The 18,823-nt window shown below is 38.3% G+C and overlaps 2 long non-coding RNA genes across 2 annotated transcripts; one reads left to right on the top strand and one right to left on the bottom strand.

The window, feature by feature from the left end:
- The first annotated feature begins 1,862 nt into the window (after positions 1-1,862).
- On the top strand, positions 1,863-6,737 carry LOC111923279 (uncharacterized). Its single transcript, XR_002860989.2, has 2 exons — positions 1,863-2,028; positions 3,395-6,737. It is a non-coding gene; the product is annotated as an uncharacterized LOC111923279 (long non-coding RNA).
- On the bottom strand, positions 6,578-18,608 carry LOC111923280 (uncharacterized). Its single transcript, XR_002860991.2, has 3 exons — positions 18,529-18,608; positions 17,362-17,505; positions 6,578-7,377 (listed from the first exon to the last, which is right to left on the bottom strand). It is a non-coding gene; the product is annotated as an uncharacterized LOC111923280 (long non-coding RNA).
- Between the last annotated feature and the right edge of the window lie 215 nt (positions 18,609-18,823).

Genomic DNA, 18,823 nt, shown 5'->3' with positions numbered 1-18,823 from the left:
TTTTTGGCAAATTATATAGATTCTCCTGATAACAAAATTCTCAAGTAACTTAAGTTTTAATTTTCAGTTTCATCTGAAAATACTAAATGTGTCCTAGCCAAAGAAAGAGGAATAGCTAAGGAAAGTCATACCTTTTAAATTTTGTCTCTTACTTTCTCTCTAGGACTTTGAATTTATAATTTGTTCAGACTGGAATTTATTAATATTTTCCACTTTTTCACTGAAATGAATGTTTTGCCTTTTCTCTGATAAAATTTAGTGGAATGACATAGATGAAAAAGGAGGAAGTTTTATAGAGAATAGATTTCTCTAAATTTAGGAACTTTTAATACAAATCCTTCAGTATGCTTCTAAATAAAGGAAGCTTGAAAAATCTCCAGCACAATGCCTTTTACAATCAGAGGAAACTGTTCATCTCTTTTGTCTGGCTACTGAATTTCTTGCAATGTGCCTCCCAATTACACTCTGGCAACATTTCTGTGGGAAAAAGACCCACTGAAACATTGACAAACCCATCCAGACTTTGGTAATTTCCAGTGTGCAAAGATACCTGCTCAGTGACAGATATTTTATCTTTTGAGACCTGTTCTGAGCCTTATCTCTGGCACTGGGCCACAGTCAGGGTGTCAGAATGTGGAGCTGAGGTGGTGTCCCCAGGCAGGGCTGTGCTGTGTCCCCTGCTCAGGCTGCAGTGTCACCTGCAGTGACTCCTCCTGGCAGCTTTGCACAGGAATGGACCCAGAGGAAGCCTCATCATTCAGCAATGAAGAGCCCTGGGAAACTTTAAGTTTGAATTTATTTCTACTTGGAGCTGAGGGTTAGACTAGAGACCACAGGAAGTCCCTCCCAGCAAAAATAGTTCTTTTGTTTTCTTAGAGAAATTTCAACTAGCTTTACCTTAGCTTTAATTTATAAAGCTTGGGCTTAAAATAAATATATATATATATTTATTGGGCTTAAAATATATATTTGGGCTACCAAGGCCTTTGTTTTACTTCTTTTTTTTACCCTCAATATAAACAAAAACATAGGACCTGATATTTTTTTTATTTGCTCTGCCTCTTCCTAAGCTTTCTGTTTCCCTTTTCAGCACAGAATATAAGTATGAAAATCTAAGTGAAATCTAAGATTTTTGTGTCATTTCAGCCCCTCACCACCCAATTTGTCATCTTCTCTCTAGGAAACCTTACCAAATAGCAGTAGAAAAAAAAAATAAAATCTTGGCTCTTAGCTCTATCTTAGTACAGCGATGATACTGCAAAATTTGCAAAGCCATTTAGTTCTATGAGAAAGGTAAAAGGAATGGTCATTCATTTCTACTGCTCACAGAGGTGAAACAAAAAAAGAAGGATAAAAACAACATTACAGATGTCTAAAGAAAATGTTTTTTAAACAATGAGTTCTTACATTTTAAATCCTATCCAAATATTTTTCCTGAAGTATTGATATAAGCAGAAATACTTTCCCTTTTTGTGAAAATCTTTATCCCACTATGACATAGGTGAGCTGCTGTGGCTTCAGTACACTCATTATCCTTCATTCTGTAATTGCAGCTTATGCTGACTCAATGGAATGCAACACTGTGAGAAAAAAGTTCCTGAGCACTAGGGGGGACTGGCTGGATGAGATTGGTGCAGGTGAGAGCCACTGAGCTCTGACAAGTTTGTCACTACTTCAGCTGAAACATTTTCTGCGTTATCAGGAGTCCTACGCCAATTTTTGACAGTAGACGTGTGGCTGAGCTGCTGTGTGCAGATTAAGAACTGGTCATTCCAAAAGTCTGAAACTTGATATGTATATTTGGCTGACCTGTGGGGAAAAAACCAACATCCAGTACACAGCTATAAAAGCCCAAACCCTTCAGTGTCTCTTGAACCAGTATTCCAGTCTGTGCTTACAGGATGCCTGGGAAGTGTTTGACAGAGCTGCACTGAGCTTGGCAACTTCCCCTGGCTTCTCACATAAGAACAGCAAATATTTCAGGCCCTGACCTTTCTACAAAGATTATCAAATGATCTCTCTGCTATGGTAAGTTTAATTTTTCTTGTGGTTTATTGCTGATTCACACAAGAAAATGGAAAAGAAAGGCCAGGAGTTAGTGCATTATAAAATGGTTTCAGATCTTTGAACTCAAGTACTTCCCACCGGATTGTCCAAGGCTCTCTCCTGCTTACTGCTGTAAGAGATGCACCTGGTATGTTCAGAAAGGGGAGAAAAAGGGAAAAAAAGGAAAAGGGAATCTTAATGGGAAAATGGGTGATGCCTGCTGTTTCTGATGAAAGAATTAAGTTTCTAGTACAAGGTGAACAGTCAAAAGGTACATTAAAAAAAAAAAAAAAGGTCTAAAACAATGAGGAAATATTTTGTCAACATCCCACTCTGAACAATTCCAATTCCCTGTAGAGCCATATATTGACTCATCAAGTCCCATTGTTCCTGGATAGCCAGAAATTAATAAAGAGTAAATGCAAACACAATTCTGATTTGACTTGTAGAACCTTTTAAATAACAAATATTTTAACCTTTGTTTTTATTGTCAAACAAACATGCAATACAAATTATGGAAAAAAATAAAGACATCTTTTCCATGCAGATTTACATTTCTTATCTTTTATTTGGCATACTTTTCCCAGCTAAAGAACTTGTGATTTCAATCCTCCCATCAGAATCCATGCAGCTCTGTACTGACAGTGTTTTGTAGTGGCTGGATAAAATATGATTTCTAAATGCTGATAAGGATGCAAGTGTGTAATTTCAGAGATTGGAGTGATTTCCAGGATGTCAACTACTCTGTGTGGAAGGTGTCCACCAGATTTTCATAAGAGCTGTTGCCATATTTCAACAATACCTGTAGAAACAACTGTAGAAGAGCTTATTCTGCTGCTGAGCTAACACACTTCAATCTGTTTTATTTAGCATGGATTCTTATATTACATACTTATGGAAGCTGACTGACATCTGCTGTGTTATATTTGTTCTTTCATTCACATTCCAGGACATAATAACTAAATAAGATCCTTAATTTGATAGGTTTTTAGAGAGGATTTTTTAAACAAATTTTAATTATTTTAATATTTTTTAAAGATTCATATCATTGTAACTCGATGTTAAATATTTAAAAGGATAAAGCATGGCACCTAAATGTGGTAAGGTAATATTTATAATATTGAAATAATCCTGGTAAAACTCTTAAACTCTTTATCTTGCTCAGTGTAACTTCTGAAAGAAAAGTTATTTCTTCAGAGAAGAAAAGTTGTCTCTTATTATCTTTGTGATAATTTTGTAACTATTTTAGCCTCTGATTTAGTCCTGTACATTGCCTTCCTCCATGGTCAGATCTCCCTAACTTTTTAAGGTCTTTAGCTGAATACCTGAAGTGTTTTCTCTCTTGCAGGTATCCTGCAGTACTGTGAGATGGTGACATGGTATACTTCATCCCAAACCATGCAGCATATGAAGGTAATATTGGGAATTTTAACTCTTTGGGGATGTTTTTTGTATTCTTCCATTCTAGTTATGAAGGAGTGTTCTAATTAATACAACTCTAGCTGACACTTCCCCTAGAAAAATATGCATTGTCCTGTGAAGAATTCAAGGGAAAAGGGAAATTATCTCATTCTTCTCAGCTCCCACTCCCCTCAGAGAAATTTTAAACAGCTGAACATTTCTTCCTGAGCTAGGCTGGCCTCCACCCCAAAATGTTCCGTTCTTAGACAGGGAAGGAAAAACAAAAACAAAATGTTTTTCTTACTCTCCTGAATGGATTGAGCACAGATCAGGCCCTCTGGGTATTTGGGAAGGAAGATCCTAAGTACATACGTTAAGAACTCCACCCACATTCAGTAAGTTGATGGGAAGAATGTAAATCTCTGAAAACTCAGGTCTCATAAGAGTTGAAGTCAGGACTTCAGTGCAAAGGAAAGGGAAGGGCCTACAAGACTAGCCAGACATTTTGTGAATGAAAGTCTAAGTGTTGTTCCTTAAGAAATCACAGACAGGAGCGGGTCTATGCCTTCAACAAAGGGTCAAAAAGAAATGTAATTGGGTAATTATAAAATGACATGTTGACATGGGGATACAACCATACTTTCAGTCAGCATATTAGTCTATGCCTTCAAGGATGATGTTTTTTGCTTCTCAAAATCAGCCAATCTTTTCCAGAATTAAATATCTCTCCTGTTTTATTCTCTAAGTGCTCTTAGTTCTAGTCTTTTGAGATCTTGTTTTCTTGGCAGCTACAGATGTTTTGTGAAAATGTCTCTTTAATTTCTTCCCTTTCTTTCATGTCTCAAAGTTAGCTTTATTTAAGCCTTCCTGTAACTGAAGTGCAGAGCAGAATCTGCCAGTTTTTTGTACAATATCTGTTTCATATTCTCTTGTTTGAGTAATTTTCTCATTACAGATTCTGCAAGATAAGGCTGCAGGTGTTTAAGACACTCTGTAGGATAACTTGAGTGACTCCATGTTGCAGTGTTCAATGTCTGAAATGTTTTGTTTATTCTGGAAATTGATGTTATCTCTTTTTATTTATTACTAAATCTGTTGTGGTAGCACTTTCATGGGATGCAGGGTGACATTTTCTTCAGAAGTCACTGCAGTGCCTGTCTCTTATTTTAACGTGCTGTGCAGCTGGCAAGCTGTGTTACTGATATTTCACACAACTCTGTCAGACTATTTATCTGCATGCCCTCTGCTGCTCCAGAGTCACCCTGATGAAAAGTCACCTGTGGGCTGAGCTCTGTGGGCTGAGCTGGTCGGATGCCAGGCCCTGCCCTGTGTGATTCCAGCTCACAAACCTGCCACGGTCCTGCTGGCTTAGCAGTCACGGCTCGTGCTTCAGTCTGGTGCTCTGCCTGGGTCTTATATTTCATTTGTATCTGCTCACTTCTTAAATCTCTCTGAAGCACAGATGCTGCAGGGCTGGACTCCTGTGCTTGTGATCAAACAAACATACACACAGATGTATGTATCCAATCCCATCCTCTGTTCAGATTTCCACTCTGCAGTTAAACTGTTCCTTACAGACATGGTTCAGCCATGCATGCTGCTTCTCCACATGACCTGCTCTCATGGAATATCTTGTGGCATGTGACATTAAGAAAAATGCTTTCTTACACAGAATTTTCCCCCTGCCCTCAGTTATACGTTGAATTTATAGGCATCAGCTGTATTAGTAAACTCAAGAGTGCCTGGCAATTTTCCTGGAACTGGATTCTCTGTGCTTGTATGTCTTAGGACAGTCCCAATAAAGAATTTGATGTGCTTATGATATCCCCTGAACATTTCATACACTTGGCCAGACAATATTGGCACAACTAAAGGCAGATCTCTTACAACCTGCTTGGTTTGAAGAGTGACAGTTTATTAATAGACTTGAGCTGGACTGTGATAATTGTTCTCAGCTCCTCTAGGTGTGAGTCACATGTTCTGGACTGACATGGCACTTCTGTTAGATGGCTGCAGCATCCTGCTTATTTTACAGCACCATCTATCCCGATCCATGTGTGTGGGCAATACACAATGTGACTCAGGAACACAAAACCTATTCAACAAAGTGGTCCTTCAGTGTTCTGTGGGCATCTGGCAGCTCCCTTCCGCTCCTGCTGAAACCCTAAGTACTATCAAGCGAAGAGCAGAGCAGCCTCTTCCTGCATTTCCCACCAGTTTATTATTCTTCTCTGGCTTGTGGAGAGTCCTCAAGGTTAACACCTGGAAAGTCCTATGTTCAGAAGAGAGCAGGCAGTGATGTGCTCCCTGGTAATCTGTTGAAATTATTGGCCTGCCTGTATCCAGAACCAGCATTTTTTCTCAAGGCTCTGATCAGCCATGTGCTCAGCATCCTCCCTGCGTCATCATCTTGGGAAATACGCTCCAACACAGCAAGTAAGGGTAAATTGTAAAACTGCCTTGCCAAAGAAGGGCAACAGAGCTGGGGAAGGGTCTGGGGCACAAATCTACTGAGGAGCAGCTGACAGAGCTGGGGACGATTATTCTGGAGAAAAGGAGGCTCAAGGGGGACATTATCACTCTCTACAACTGCCTGAAAGGAGGCTGTAAACAGGTGGAGGTTGGTCTCTTCTTTTTACTTCAGGTAAAAAGTGTCAGAACAAGGCAAACTGGCCTCGATCTGCACTGTGGGAGGTTTATATGTGTGTCATATAAACTGTAAATCAGCTCAGAAAAGGTGTACCTAAATTTGGATTCTATATATGTTAATTTATTCACTTCAATAATGAAAAATGTGCTGTAAATATTTCTAAATACATGATTTTGAACAAAAATATTGCACACACAGTATCCTGTCAAGCAAATCTCAGAATTCCCTAACACATGTGTACTTACTGACAGACAATAATAAACCAATTATCTTTTTGGTTTTTGATGAACATTAAATAGAATTCACACGCCTTACATGGAAAATACACACATGTATGAGATTAACATAAATTATTCAATAACAGAATGTAAATTTCCCTCTCTCTTTCTTTCTTTAATTCATCCTTCCTTTCTCTCTTCCTTTCCACCCTAGCCCTTTATCCAAAACATATGTTGTGTGCTTGTAGTAGGCCAGGGACTAACATATCAATTTCCATGCCAAGTGTGTAACTTACTGATAGAAGAGAGGTTTTTCAGTTTTTGTGTATATGTACTATTTTATTGCTCTGTTTTATATTATGTATACTCTTTATTTATAATTATTTAAAATCATTAATGGTTAATAAAACTTTGTTCTGTCACTGCTGTTGCCATCTTGAAATGTATATTTTGACATGAGTTGCAAATGTCTGCAGATGCCTATAGTGTGCAAGCTGACACCTGGACAAGTCACCTTTAGTCATTTTTATAGACAATAAAAATAATAGACCCTTCCACAGTTCAGTTTTCCCTCATATTTGAAGTATGCAGTGCAGAGGTCTCATCTTTTGCTGCCAAAAGCCTTCAGCAACGAAACTAAAACCTTTTTGTCTCATTTACACGGTCACAAAAGTTCTTCTGAGCATTTTTCCCACTAGAAGAAAATCCTTTTCCTCAGCACCATCCTGTTTTTTTTCACTGTTCTAAATTCAGCAGCTCTCCAGGGAGAATTTTAATAGTGTCCTTCTCCCATGCAAGTAGCTGGTGCAGAAGCTATGGATGAACTGATTTTCTCAAAATTGTTGGACAGCTGACGATGTCAGCAATGTCCAGAATGACTCCAAGAGACAAAGGTCAGCTTCCCAGTTTAGGAAAACACTGTAAAGATCTTGAAGTTAGAAGCTTTTCCAGACTTCAGTTCCTGGACATGTCTGACTTGTTAGTGGCAGTTTCCTGCAGAGGTTACTGGAGGCTGCCTTCAGTGGATGGTGGCTGCAGAGACATCCTGATAAACTCCAGGACCTGCTGGGAAAAAGGTCCATGTGAAATTCATGAGTACTCAAAAAAAAAAAACAACTTGGAAAAAAGACAGAAAGTTGTACAATGGCCAAAGCCAGTGATAATTTCCAACATGTTGTAACAGAAATGAAATGATACAGCAATTTTATTGATAAAATTACATATTTTGTTAAAATAGTCCAGGGGTTGATCTATGAACACAAACTGAAATGGTGATTAAGGGCAATGGGGGACAGGGAATGTCCCTATGTTGACAGCTACATTCATCTTTGTGTTGACAAGAGATTTTTGTGTGTAGGGTGGTTGGATTTTTTCCCTATTCCTCAAGTAATATAACACATTTAATTTCCCTTTACCAGATTAATTGTATAGTTTAACCATTCATCTAAATGTCATTTTTACAGGGACAGATTTATGTCAAATGTTATATCTAATTGGTAACTAGGAATGGAATCCACCTCTGGGATAAATTCTACCTGTTCTTATCTTGCAGTCTGAATAATAAATCATTTGTTCAGAACTCATGTGTTTAAAAATGAAAACAAAACAAAACAAAACAAAAAAATCCCAACCCCAAAAACACAGACCAATAGAAATAAAACAGAAATGTTTTCTCTAGCAGAAAAATAAATATAAATGAACTGCATAAGCAAGAAAAAAATTGGTTACTGTGTATCTGACTACACTGAATTATGATCCACTATAGAAAAACCTCTGTTTTACTACAGGCTGAGTTCTGAATTGCTTTGAGTCTGTGTGGGTGTACATGGAAATCATATGGGGGAAAAAAAAAAAAAAAGAGATAAGGCTTTAGAAGGAGCAAAAAAGCCTCGTTTCTTCAAATATCCTAAGGGCAAGAAGAAAGTGGATATACAGACACCTTCTGAATATGATGCCTGTCTTAGAGTTACAGATCTGTCATAACAGGCATACCTGAAAGGAATTATAGCTGATAATATCCAAATCAACATCGTCAAGGAGAGTTCTACCCAGAAATAAAAGTACATGGCTGCAATACAAGCAGAGTTTCATAACACAAGGGAAGGTGCTTGGTTTCATCATATCCTTAGAGAAGCCTCTTAGAGCTAAGTGCAGAAGCTCATAATGGAGGTAAAAGTCTTCTTTCTCCTTGTTACACATTTTCTGATTGAAAATACAGGCACATTCTAGACAAAAATGTTTTGTACATTCACATTTCCACTTTGTAAATAAACACCAGCTGAATGTAATGGGCAACTGACCTCTTATGATCTAACTTTTGCAAGAAATACATTGAATTTTTTTTAAGTGTTTATCTAGTGTAATATATGCAATCTGAAAGTATGACCATAAATTTATTTTATTTGTAATAGTTTTGACAGATTAGATATGTTTTTCCATTATTAATTGATAAAGAATATGCAAGGGGATTATGGTGTTTAGGTAACAAATCAAAGACAAGTTGCATTGGGCATTAGAAAATAATGAGTTTATGAAAATAATGGTCACAGTGAAAATAAAAAATAGCACTGATTTTTTTAAGTTTGGAAGATAAACTAATAGGGAAATGAAATGCAAAAATGTTCATAATAGCCTAAAAATACCAAACAAGCATTTTCAAGAGAATGGAAATCAAATGCTCAGGTTAGAAAAGAAAAAAAAGGTCATAATTTAAGACAGGAAATGTTTCTATTAGATCTTCTGAAAACTTTCTAACTGTAGTGGAAGTTTAGCACTGTAAGATGTGAAGTTTATGGAAATCATAACCATAATAATCATGTATCAGACACCGTTATGGCAAACTAAATCCAGCATATTTAATGCAGAGAGACAGAGTGCATCTTTTGAAGTTTTTGAAGTCCTAGGTACTATTACATTTCATTTCTCTTCTAATTCACATGAATCCTAGTGTGCCTTTACAAAATTTAGCTAGCTCAGTGACTTCTTGTCATGGAGTTACTTTACCTTTAAGGGAGTTGGAGTTGCTGGGAAGTGCTTGGAGTCTTTTCTCCTGACCAATTATCGGTCATTGCTGGGAATTGACAGCAGTTTAGGCCATTGAAAAGTGGGATCAACTTGTGAACCCTACCTTAAAATGTAAAAGCAGAGCTCTCTGGGTTCTCTTTGTTTCCTGGCTGTGGAGGGTGGCTGAGCTCCAGGCCTCCCGTCCCTGCCCAGGCCATGCGGCCGGGCGGGGATGGGGCCGGGCCTGCCCCGTCTCCCGGCCGGGAGATGGGGGGGGCCTGGGGAAGGTTTTCCCCGGGCCGGGCCGAGCCGATCTCTGGCTCGGCTGCAGGTTTTGCTGTAACTACATTCACTAGAAACTGCCCAGTGAAGAAAGAGAGAAGCCCTGGACTTGCAGCGGGTTGGAGCAGAGACTACACGCTCCAGAGCAGCCATGAGGAACCTTCTGTCGCAGACGGCTCCAGCTCCTGTTCGGCAGAGATCTCTAAACCATCTACAAAAGCCTGGGCAAGATTTTAACTCTTTCATTACCCAGATGAGACTTGCGGATTAATCTTTTTATCCAGAGAGAGAGAGAGAGATCAACATGAAAAGAGACTTTATAAACTACCAGTGACAGGAAAGAAAAGAAGCTTCAAGGAAGGTAGAGAATTAAGAAGATGCTTTAATTAAGCTGAAATATCTCCCTGTTAAAACTATGGAGATGGACAATGAAGTCCTGAAAAGAACTCCTTTAATTCATGATATAGGATCTAGAGAGGAATAGTGTTCAAAGTGTAAATTTGAGTAAGGAGTAATTATAGTATAGTGAAGTACTGGGAGATTAAAAGCCCTGAGAGGCCATGAGAAAACTGTTTTCTGGTGAAGCTCACAGAAACAGATGAAGAAGACTTCTTTTTTTTTTTTCTTTTTTTGCCTTTGAATAACTTATCCTTAAAAATGCTATCTCTAGACGCATGGCCCATACACACCTCAGAGTGATGTGAGAATGGGAGGAGTGAACTCTAATAATAGCAGCTCTGGACAGCTAACATTAGGGCAATAGAAAACTATAACAAAAATAGTTTTCTTGTGAGAAACTCCATAAATTAACAGGAAGAAACTTCTGTTTCTCTATAAAGATTGGTAAAAAGACCAGCAAGAATTGAGACTGTTTTAACCATCAGAGTTCCAGAGTTTTTGTCTCTGTTGTCATGTGTACAAGAGAATAGTGGGTAGATAAGGGATGAAAAGGTTTTTCTGGAAGTTTCTTCTGTTGTTCTTATTACTGTAGTTTGTCAATAAACTTTCTTTTTTTTTTTCCCCTTTTAAGTTGTATGCCTGTTTTGCTCTTATTCTAATCCATATCTCACAGCAAGAAGTAAGTAATTTTCTTAATTAGTGGTTTAAAACCACGACATTTTTTGGTGGAGAATGCGGGCAAACAAAATTAACAAATCTGGACCACTACATTAATAGTGTTTCTGTGAGATAAAAAGTTGATTAAGAGCAAAGCATGATTGTCTTAAGTTTATATATAACAGTGATAATGAAAGTCTAGGGGTGGAAAGTAGTAAATGTTCTGTTTCTTCTTTTCTGTCAATTTATTGTGTTAAGTTGTATATTGAATATAATTGATAATTTTTTAGGTAAGGGTTCACAAGTTGAAGGGGTGGAATGTCATGGAGTTACTTTACCTTTAAGGGAGTTAGAGTTGCTGGGAAGTGCTTGGAGTCTTTTCTCCTGACCAATTATCGGTCATTGCTGGGAATTGACAGCAGTTTAGGCCATTGAAAAGTAGGATCAACTTGTGAACCCTACCTTAAAATGTAAAAGCAGAGCTCTCTGGGTTCTCTTTGTTTTCTGGCTGTGGAGGGTGGCTGAGCTCCAGGCCTCCCGTCCCTGCCCAGGCCATGCGGCCGGGCGGGGATGGGGCCGGGCCTGCCCCGTCTCCCGGCCGGGAGATGGGGGGGGCCTGGGGAAGGTTTTCCCCGGGCCGGGCCGAGCCGATCTCTGGCTCGGCTGCAGGTTTTGCTGTAACTACATTCACTAGAAACTGCCCAGTGAAGAAAGAGAGAAGCCCTGGACTTGCAGCGGGTTGGAGCAGAGACTACACGCTCCAGAGCAGCCATGAGGAACTTTCCATCGCAGACGGCTCCAGCTCCTGTTCGGCAGAGATCTCCGAACCATCTACAAAAGCCTGGGCAAGATTTTAACTCTTTCATTACCCAGATGAGACTTGCGGATTAATCTTTTTATCCAGAGAGAGAGAGAGAGATCAACATGAAAAGAGACTTTATAAACTACCAGTGACAGGAAAGAAAAGAAGCTTCAAGGAAGGTAGAGAATTAAGAAGATGCTTTAATTAAGCTGAAATATCTCCCTGTTAAAACTATGGAGATGGACAATGAAGTCCTGAAAAGAACTCCTTTAATTCATGATATAGGATCTAGAGAGGAATAGTGTTCAAAGTGTAAATTTGAGTAAGGAGTAATTATAGTATAGTGAAGTACTGGGAGATTAAAAGCCTTGAGAGGCTATGAGAAAACTGTTGAGAGATTTGAAGCCCTGAGAGGCCATGAGAAAACTGTTTTCTGGTGAAGCTCACAGAAACAGATGAAGAAGACTTCTTTTTTTTTTTTCTTTTTTTGCCTTTGAATAACTTATCCTTAAAAATGCTATCTCTAGACGCATGGCCCATACACACCTCAGAGTGATGTGAGAATGGGAGGAGTGAACTCTAATAATAGCAGCTCTGGACAGCTAACATTAGGGCAATAGAAAACTATAACAAAAATAGTTTTCTTGTGAGAAACTCCATAAATTAACAGGAAGAAATTTCTGTTTCTCTATAAAGATTGGTAAAAAGACCAGCAAGAATTGAGACTGTTTTAACCATCAGAGTTCCAGAGTTTTTGTCTCTGTTGTCATGTGTACAAGAGAATAGTGGGTAGATAAGGGATGAAAAGGTTTTTCTGGAAGTTTCTTCTGTTGTTCTTATTACTGTAGTTTGTCAATAAACTTTCTTTTTTTTTTTCCCCTTTTAAGTTGTATGCCTGTTTTGCTCTTATTCTAATCCATATCTCACAGCAAGAAGTAAGTAATTTTCTTAATTAGTGGTTTAAAACCACGACACTTTTTCCTCAAACAGTCTTTTTGGCTATCTACAAAGGTCCTCATGATTGTTTCTCTTTCCTTCCTGAACGATACACTGAAGTATTGTAACATATGCCTTAATGTAGGCTAGATTAGAGTACACCTCTTTATTTACTTTAAAGAGAATGACAAGGGTTTGAGAAACTTTGTTTAGGCTAAAGGCTTTTCTCTAGAGCCTCCAAATACATGGTCATTCCTTGCTTTTCACAGGATTCCAGGACTCAAAGGGGAGTCCTGAGTAAACAAAACAGTATTAAAAAAAAAAAAAAAAAAAAGGATAAGACAGAAAAAGCTGCATAGAATTTAGTCCAGATTAACTAAGGAATTCCTAGTTACCTCAGTATGCAGCTGCTGATTTCACCCAGATTCAAAATGACCATTCAAAATGACTCTGACCATATGGATTAGCCACCCCAAGATGTGGTAGGGCTGACCTGGGCCTGTGAGGTGAGTCAGAGTGCTCAAGCTGGTTAGCAAGATTCCTGCTGCAATCAGTGCTAGGAGCCTCCAGGAGACTGCCTGAACTCTCCAAAGAGGTGTTGCACGTGAAATTTAGCTCAGGCTTTTCTACTAACAACAGAAAATGCTAAGAAGGAGGTCATAAAGTAAGGTGTCTCTGTAGTCTAGTGGTTCAGTTCTCTGTAGTGGATAGGCACTCAAGAAAATACATATTTTTTCTTTATATCTAGTACTTGACAACTGGTAAAACCAGAATAAGGATGTTCTCCCCTCTTTTTGGAGAGTTAAACTCATCTTTTAAAGTCTGATTGAGGATGAGAGCTAAGTGGAAATATCTGTGGCTGCTCTGATGAAGATTATTTGAAGGACCTTATGGCATAAAATATAAATCTGAACCTGACCACATTCAGGGTTACATCAAGCTTGACAGTGAATACTGAAATTCTCTTAATTCTTCCCCAAATTCTTATTTGTTCTTCAGGTTTCTCATTGGCACCAAAATTGGTGATCTGAAACTTGTGTGTAAAGAATGGATCTTTACTTCAGAAATTCCTAAAATGTTTTGGTTTATTAAGGATGTATTCAAGACTTGAAAACAGCTATTAAGAGAATTGTTTAACTACTTTCAGCTACTTTAACTACTACCTGTTTCCTTCTTTTGTTGAGCATTTAATAAAAACTAGAACATTGCTTAGGTGGTGATAGAAAACAAAGGTCTTGGGGTGAAACCTCCTCATAATTAGGGAGGTGTGCTCATTTTATTGTTCCTGATCTTCCTTCCCCTCCATCTTTTGTTGTTTCACTGATTGATAATTACAAAGAGCTTGCAGAGGGAGTTTTGCAAGAGTGGATCTGTTCAAACAAGATTTCAGGGAAGCCCTATGTCTTGTTATCCAGTTGGAAATTATATTCATAGTTGAGCACTATATTTTCCAGTTATTGGAAGTCCAGGCTTGTGCTGCATTTCTGCTCAGCTGGACACAGAAAAAGGCCTGATGCCCACTTGATGCATTTAAGTGCTCTGGTAACACCAGGAATAAAAGCATGGCTAGTGATTTGTGTCAGTGTCCCTAGTAGCTCAGGGAACATAGGAACTGACTCCTTATACTGATGGCAACTAACTGATCACCAGGACATTTACAAGCATTAATGCCTGCCTTCCTTCTACAAAAGCTTTCAGTAATTCCACTGGCAGGGTTTATAAAGTATATTGCTGTTCATCTTTTCCATTCTGCCTCAAACCAGAACCTTTTGTTGTATTGTTTCTTCATGAATGCTTAGATGCAGCAGTAATGCACATATCACTTTGTTCTAATTTTGTATGTATTGCTTCTTTTTTCTACATATTTTCCTCGCCTTCTCTCCCTTAATTTCATGGTGTTACACCAGGAAGTGGTGAGATCCAAAGATAAAGCAGGACTGGACAGGGGACTTCCTGAAGCCTTGTACTGATACTGGATCTGAAATGGGGGACCTGGTGCTTATGAGCATCCAGATAACATGAGGCTGAAGAGCAGTGTAAAAAGGAAAAAAGATAGATAATTAATCAGTCCACCCTCTGCAGGCTGTGAGTCCCTCAGCTGCCCCACTTATGTGAGTTTCCCTTAAGAAGAAGGAGCACAAGGAAAGATAAGAATTTTAGATTACAGTACCTGTGAATGGATAACAGAGTTCTGGCCACCTCCTGTTTATCTCAGTTACACAAATCACAGCAGTCCCATCCCTCTTCTGCTGGACCATTATTCTTACCCATTCAAATGATCTGAACATTCAAGTAACCAGCAAAAATATGTGGTTAACAGAGACTCAAGCTCAGTCTCATCCTGTGGTTTTGGTGTTTATCTGTGTTCAGACAGAGAAAATTCTAAAAATGTAAGTCAAATTACATGATGTGCTGGCAGTCTAGAAACCCTGTCTTCAGGCACAGAAGAATTATCCCTCTGCCAGCTGATGCTGTTGAGGAATTCAAGGAGTTTAGAGTAAACTCATACTAGATATTGAAAAAAGAATACTAGGAAATGTGTTAACTTCTTTTTTTGTATTCCACAGGACCTCAGACAAACAATAAAGTCCAGATAAACAAACAAAGTTTTTTAGGCAGCCAAAACAGGAGAAGCCATCTCTGCAGCATGTGTTCCACTAGAGAGCCCCAATGCAGCAGCAGCAGCAGCAGAAGAAGAAGAAAAAGAATTTGGGATTTTCTCACCATTCTGGCTATGGGTTCTCCACATCCTCCCTAGTGGTTTGTTCAGAGGAACTCAGTGTGAGGCCCTCCCAGTCAGGGATAATCATGAGGATAAAGGTGATACATGACTAAATTCTTGTCAGGATACACCATGCATGTCCTATTAAGGACTTCCAGGGTTTATTAATATGACATAAATATATGACTACACCTCAAGCCACAGCCCACCAATATAGCCCCCATCCCCAAGATGATAAAGTTTCTCTCTCTCTTTCTCCTACAAACCCTTTTTCATTCCCCATTTTGCCTCTTAGTGTTTTTTGCCTTAGATGTGAGATTTGAAGCAAAACCAAAAAGGGTGTTTTTCTAAAGGTGAAATCAGAATTTTACCAAAATTTATAACATATATGGCTGAGGCTCTAAAATAAAAATACTGTTAAAGTAAAATCACACAGTTCATAAAAAAGATAGAAAGAGATGGGAAAGTAAATTCTGTATGCAGACTGGGAAGGAACTAATGAAATCCTCAAGCCACTTTTTTTCACTTGTTTGGAAAAGTACTGAAACAGACACACAAAAACACATCAATAATAAATATATTTATAAACAAAGTTTTATGTTAGGGTGAGTTTTAGAAGTAGTCTCCCAGAGAAAAAGATGAATTATGTCCTCTAATGGAAACCTGAAATTAAATGAAAAATCTAAAGCTACCCTTAGACAGGTAAGTGTAATGCAATCCTCTAGGGGAGATTTCAGAGAAAATAAAATTACACTGTCCTCATCTCATGTTGTTCTTCCCTTTTCTATGTTCTATAAAGCATTTCATAGGAAATAAAATGGAACCATAGAATTAATCTTTATTTGTTCTGGAGTCACATTTTTCCTTCATGTTGTCTCTCAATGTCTTCCTAGATTTTAGCTTTACCTGGCACAGCAAATCCCACCCTTGAACAAAAGACAGACCAAGCCTTGGAATTAATTCTGAATTTTGCTACTCCAAGAAATAGACCTGGCACAAGAGGTTGTCTGGGGCTGAGCAGCTCCCCCTAGAAGGAAGGAAGGAAGAGGAAGGTGGTGGGAAAATGGGTCAAGCTGGGCTTGCTGCTACTGCTCACTCCCAGGAGACAGGGAAATAAAGGATGGTGTCTGAGGGAGCTCCTCCTGCCCCTCTGCCCAGCACTGCACACCAGCCCACTCACCACAGAGAGACAAAACTCCTTTGTAAAGCTGCAGTCACCATAAACCATGGCAGGGGAGAAGTACAGATGTTTGGGGTTTTTTGATCTGTCTGTTTTTCTAAGCAGCTGCCTCCATTGCCCATGGGCAAATCAATCATCAATAGGAGTGAGTTAATATCCTGTAGGACTGAAGGGAGATTTCTGGCTCTGCCTGTTAGAGAGAAGAACGAGGCAATCTGGTTTCTCAGAACAACATTGTCAGAAGTGGCTGTGGGTAGCTTCTCAAGCTATCATCAGTTTACCTCAAGTACAATATATTTCTGGCAAGACAAGTCTCCATTTGAGGTGATTTAGCCTTCTTCATGTCAAGGTTTACTGGTATTAGTCCAATCTGTTGGGTATTAGTCCAACCCAATGTTTCCTTTTGGGAAACTCATCAGGTATTTCTATAAAAACTAAAAACCATTGTGTTGCTCCATTTGGAACATTTTGTACCGTGGAATCCCTGCCTAGAACTTGTTCCTGCTACACCTCTTTTGAGTAGCTGGCTTCTAAAATGTCAAGACACCTCCTTTCTTGTCTGTGCAAATTATCTTTTTTTCATTTTTCCCCCCATTTTTCTACAACTTTTTTTAGTTTTTACTCTTTTTGTCTTACTGAACCTTTGGGTCCAATACCTGAATTTGAATTTTTTTTTTATAAGAAAGGAGTGTAAGGATTAACAGAGAGAAAATAAAAAGTTTATTGGTGTTTGCCCTTGAGCACAAGCACATGCTTCTGACTGCAGAAGTTGGTACCCAGGAATGGTCAGAAGGCCCCTTTTTCATAGAGAAATTTATGTCCTGTGTTGATGGATCATTGCTGTCACTGAAACAAAACACCACTGCACATTTTTTAGTCAGAATACACTTCCATCTCACTCTTTTAAAACTTAAGTGGATTTTATGAAGTCTGAGTAATGTAGTCATGGCCACTGTCACGGACATGGCTGGTGTCCATAGCCATTCATTCATGGCTGGCATCCATCCACATTTTCAGAAATGCTTAAAAACCTTTGTAAATGTTGAATACATTTTGCAAACTGACCTTGATTCTCGGAGGCTGTAAACAAAGTCAAGGAATTCCACTTCCCACAGATGATTATCTGTAGCCTTGCTGGTGATTCTCTTTATCGGTGAATACTGCTTCTAAAATTCTTTTGCCTGTTATGCACAACTGTTGGAGATTGCTCTATAAAAAGAAATATATTGAGGGAATTTCCTTTAATGGACTAAACAACATCTTTGGCTGTTCCTTCTTATTAGTATTTTCTAGTTGACATAGTGAATATTTTTATGTACTTCTTGAGATGTTTTGTGAAAGTCATAATTTCAAATGGTTCTCATCTTAATTTTTCATACTACTTCTTCACCTAAACAGTGGCTATAACTTCTGCTAGCAATACAATTTCATGTTTAAGTCTTTAAGTATTTTTGAGAGAGGCTACATGGATTTTACATAGTTGTCCTGATGTTTTTATTTTGAGGAACCGCTGAATTATGTTACTACAAACATCATAAAAATGACAAAAGAAATCAATGAAGTGTGTTTAAATGATGTATCTGTATAAATTCTAGCAAGCTTTAATGTTCTAGTTGTATAGAAACTAGATTTAAACTAATACAGGCTAATACTTAATATCAGCTCACTTCTGATTTATTTACATAGATTTGTACCGTGAAAGCCAGTGAAGCAATTAGGAGTTCCTGGAAAAATCAGATACTTTCTATGAGAATTTAATTTCTTATCAGTCTGCTTTTTTTTTGAATGAAAAATGTATATTTGTGTTTGTTTTCAAAATAATTCTGTAACTTTGATGATATTGTAACTATTGACAGGTAAGCTTGTTATAATGTCTTCTTTTGAACTGACTGTTTAGGAACATTTTAATTTTCATTTTTCAGGTGATAATTCCTGAATTTAGTCTTTTAATTCTCACTGGAATGAAATTTTGAAACCTTCTTTATAAGTAACAGATATTGGAGAGTGAAAGATTACACTTTTTAACCCGTTTAAGTTACCAATTTGAATTTAATGACTTCATTAGATGCCTATGAATTTTTCTTCTTCTGCACTGTATCTGCAATTGTATGATGCTATGATTTGGTGAAAAAAAAACAAACAACAAACCCCCCAAAAACCCATTTCAAAACACCAAACCCCCAATCCCATTTCCAGCTGTAAATGGACTTCCCAGATTTGGTTTTCTGTTACCTGTGTGGGACGTTGACCTCTCGGTTTCCAGAAGGGTGCCTAGTGGAGTTGCTGCTCTCTGCAAAGTGACAAGATGTGTGTCACACTCCCTCTGACCAGCAGCCACTCAGCCTTTTGCTGTCCAGAGTCCTCTGTCCAGCACAACCAGCAGCTTCTCTCTTCTCACTGAGCTGTTGTCATTTGCACAACTTTCCCTACTAAAGACCCAGACCAAATGGATCAAAAAAAGACATTGAAAGATTTGGTTTTATTTCTGGAAGTGGGGGGAATATGGAATTTTTTTAGGGGAACAAAA

This window comes from Cyanistes caeruleus, chromosome 4 (assembly GCF_971803275.1).
Source record: "Cyanistes caeruleus chromosome 4, bCyaCae1.hap1.1, whole genome shotgun sequence".
Taxonomy (NCBI): Eukaryota; Metazoa; Chordata; class Aves; order Passeriformes; family Paridae; genus Cyanistes; species Cyanistes caeruleus.
The sequence above is the reverse complement of the archived record's forward strand: the minus strand, read 5'-3'. Positions and strand labels throughout refer to the sequence as shown.